The sequence below is a fragment of the Littorina saxatilis genome, linkage group LG3, assembly GCF_037325665.1.
Source record: "Littorina saxatilis isolate snail1 linkage group LG3, US_GU_Lsax_2.0, whole genome shotgun sequence".
In the NCBI taxonomy this organism is placed as follows: Eukaryota; Metazoa; Mollusca; class Gastropoda; order Littorinimorpha; family Littorinidae; genus Littorina; species Littorina saxatilis.
The window spans coordinates 63,573,306-63,577,521 of record NC_090247.1 but is presented as its reverse complement, the minus strand read 5'-3'; the positions used below and the strand labels follow the sequence as shown (position 1 = coordinate 63,577,521).

Here is a 4,216-nt window from a genome sequence, read left to right as displayed (position 1 = left end):
CAGTCATTACTTGACAATGTAAAAAGCACATTCAATACCGCTTAAAATCGTAAATGATGATTGAGTAGGCAAGCGAATTCATTATTACCAAGGTGCTTAGAGTTATGAGGTGCCACACACACACACACACACACACACACACACACACACACACACACACACACACATACAAACACACACACACACACACACACACACACACACACACACACACACACACACACACACACACATATATATAAGACTTAAAATTGGTTTTTATCCTTATAAAAGTCACACAGCTTGCACGCTATTTAAAGCGTTGTACAAACAGAGTTTAGCTCACAGTCGATGTCTGCATAGTCTCAGAGTACTACAGGTGAGTGCATCTTGATTCGTTTATGTCCTGCCGAGTGTATGCCGTACGTACTCCCTCTTATACAAATGTGTTGTTTTAAACATGATGCAACAAGACTGATATTGGTGATTGTACTTCGTACATAAAATCGTGAGAGAAAAAAAATGCAAATCAACCCTGTCGTGAAAGTTGGCGGTTTGCATCATTATTCCTTTTTTTCTTAAGTGGACAAAACGGAATTGCTCTTTCTTTGTTCGATGCTACAGAATTCTACGAAAAGTTAAGTCTGGAAAAAACCAATGGTTCATCACTGGGAAGTGACAAACTCACTACAGAGTTTATCAAAATGTTCTGGAGTAGATTACAGAGCATGATAACAGGCTCGTTTAATGAAGCCTTTCATAATAATAAGTTGTCTTTTACGCAAAAACAAGGAATAATTAAGTTATTGCAAAAAAGTACAGAAGTACCCAGGGAAGACCTTAATAATTGGCGTCCAATTACCCTACTTAATACAGATTATAAGATGTTGGCAAACGTGTTGAACCAGAGATTGAGTTCGGTTATTTGTAAGTACCCCCTGCGGGTTAGCGGGAGTCCCATATTGGTTGGACGAGAAAAAAATTTCCCGATGCTCCCCAGCATGTCGTAAGAGGCGACAAACGGATTCTGTTTCTCCTTTTACCCTTGTTAAGTGTGTCTTGTATAGAATATAGTCCATTTTTGTAAAGATTTTAGTCAAGCAGTATGTAAGAAATGTTAAGTCCTTTGTACTGGAAACTTGCATTTTCCCAGTAAGGTAATGTATTGTACTACGTTGCAAGCCCCTGGAGCAAATTTTTTATTAGTGCTTTTGTGAACAAAAAACAATTGACAAGTGGCTCTATCCCATCTTCCCCCTTCCCAGGTCGCGAAATAACCTTCGTGGTTGAAAACGACGTAAAACACCAAATAAATAAATACATATTTGTAAGTTAGTAAATGAAGATCAAGTTGGCTATATCAAAAGCAGGAATATTGGAACCGTGATTCGTACAATAGATGACGTAATAGAGTATTTAAATCGAACGAATAAGTCTGGGTTTATATTGGCCCTTGACTATCGCAAAGCGTTTGACTCCATTTATAAGGAATTTATGATAGAAGCATTTCGATCATATGGTTTTGGTGAAGATTTTCCCCCGTCGCGATATAACCTTCGTGGTTGAAAACGACGTTAAAAACCAAATAAAGAAAGAAAGAATGAAGATTTTCAAAAATGGGCTAAGCTTTTTAATGACAGATACTTTCAGTAGTATTAAACACGGAGGGTGGATTTCAGAGCCGTTTCCTTTGAAGTGTGGTATAAGACAAAGTTGTCCATTTTCCCCCCTGGCCTTTATATTGGCGGTGGAAATACTTGCCATTAAATTAGGAAAAGTGACATAGCGGGCGTTAAATTACCCTCAAAGGTGGACGATGAGAGTGCCTTGAAAATTAAACAGTTAGCAGATGATACAACATTATTTTTACAGAACAGTGGTGATGTTTTTAAAGTTAATGATATAATAATACAGTTGGCACAGTTCTCAGGACTGACCCTGAGTGTAAATAAAACCAAAATAATAAAAATCGGACAGCATTGTGGTCAGCAAAAGTTGCCCTTTGAGTGCACAGTGAAGATTAAGATTTTATGTATTTATTTTGTAAATAATGATTGAGCAATAAATGTTGAAAAGAATTGGGTATTAAGAGTTCAGAAGATTAAGAAGTTGATTAAGATATGGAGTCGAAGAGATTTAAGCATTCACGGTAAAATTGTAATAATAAAATGTTATTTTATTTCACAGCTGGTATTTGTGATGCAGACGATTGGATTGCCAGATCGGGTTTTGACAGAGTTGAATAGATTGTTTTAAAAGTTTATTTGGCAGAGAAAGTGTTCGAAAAAGTTAAAAGAAAAGTAATGGAGAAAGAAATAAGTGAAGGTGGGTTGAAAATGTTCAATGTGCACACTATGCAAGAGTCTTTTGATTTACAATGGGTTGGACGATTGCATGAAAAGAAGGGAGAAAATTGGACGTTTATACCAATGGTTTCTGGGACATGTTGTTTCAGGGTATGGTTGTTTTGATTTGAATGTTAAACCGAGTAAGGAATTGAATTTGAAAATGATTGGAAGCCCATTTTGGCAGAGGGTAGTGTGGACACATTTAAATTACAAGCTTAGGATGGAACAAAATAATATTGATGTACACAACTTTTATAAACAGATTTTGTGGAGTAATGATTTGATTCGGTATAAAGGGAAAATGTTGTTTTATTCCTATTGGAACAAGAGGCGAAGCCTTCAAGGCTCCCGTAAGAAATCAACAAACAGTAACATAACACAAACTCACTCACTCCGTAACACACACACACACAAACACACACACACACACACACACACACACACACACACACACACACACACACACACACACACACACACAGTTAAAACTAACGCATCATATCAACTCCATGTATAATTTTCAAAAGAAGGCAAACAGATAAAATGACTAGGGTAATAGGTTCGGTACCTGCCATGTGGGCACTTTTTCCACTGCTGTCCTCAGTCCTATACTTTTCATCAAGACTTGTCACCATGCCGAGTAGATCTAAATTCGGAAGTCTTCATGTGGCTGAGGCATATATCTGACATAGCGTCGATCTTGTTGTAGGTTAACCTCCTTTCTGAAACAAATGGCAAAATGCGATTAGTTATGATGACTACAACCTACACAAATATAAACAGTGTTTTGAAACAGAATAGTCAGGTTATACAAGCCACTTTACCTATGCAGCATGGTAACCCTACAATATGCGAAACATGTCGACTGCAGCAGCCTGGTTCTTAAAATAATTCTGACGGTCAACACAGCCAGAAATGCCAACAAAGACAAGAAAGCTGTTGCAAGGTAAGCTTACCAAACGTTACATAGCGAATCATATGATAGTGCGTAAACAACAAACAGTAGATCTACAATCAAAGAGAGGATCGAGTCTGGAATGAAACGCGATACAGATCTAGCATTCAAAAACTGTCTTTCACGTTCAAGGAAGTTGTTGCAAAGTACTAAATTGTACAGACAAAACCATGACAGTGCATGTTTTGAATCTTGAATCTGAGGAAAAAATCGTGATCATTTTGACTTTGAGAACAGATTCATTCCGTTTCCTTATATCTGCATGTTCAAGTAAATGGTGGACAGTTTTTTTCGGGCAGAGTAAACTTAACTTGAGACTCTACTGCAAGTCTTGAAATTCACATAAATCGAACCACGAGCAAAGACATCCAAACATTACAGGCACTTTAGATCAACTCATTTCACTAGAGGTGACTGCCTAGCACTGTGTTTGACATCCGTGTCTGCTGAAATAAAAAGAAATTAAAACAAAACGGATTAACAGTAGGTGACACGTTATCAGAGTGGGAGACACTAGATCTGTCTCTGAACTTACCGGGATACGGCTGCAAGATCGACACTGACTGCCGCGCTTTCGACAGCTCTTCCTCGCGTGGACATTGGAAACACGCTGTGCAGATCAAATTGTAGGAAATCTCCCTTTGGTATCTTCTTTATTTACTTTTCTGGAGCTTAGAAACCGACCAACATGAAATCGTCTTCCCCGGCGAATCGGCGAGGTGAGAACTGGACCACAATCCTTCGCGCGACCCCTGACCTGATCTTGACACCTGACCTGCCGTCTACATGCCAAACACGACACAAACCAGTCAACTGCTTGTACCCCTTCAAAACCCCCCACCACCCGTTTTCTTTGGATACACGCTTTAACTACACACATGCCGACACAATGTTGATCATTGCTTCAATAATTTGAAGATGGTGCTTGAAAATT

General features: G+C 38.5%; 1 long non-coding RNA gene across 1 annotated transcript in view; it reads left to right on the top strand.

The window, feature by feature from the left end:
- The first annotated feature begins 216 nt into the window (after positions 1 to 216).
- LOC138962916 (uncharacterized) overlaps positions 217 to 4,216 on the top strand; it is an 11,832-nt gene continuing 7,832 nt past the window's right edge. The window contains exon 1 of the long non-coding RNA XR_011454644.1: positions 217 to 358. This is a non-coding gene — a long non-coding RNA (uncharacterized lncRNA). The remainder of the gene's footprint in view (positions 359 to 4,216) is intronic.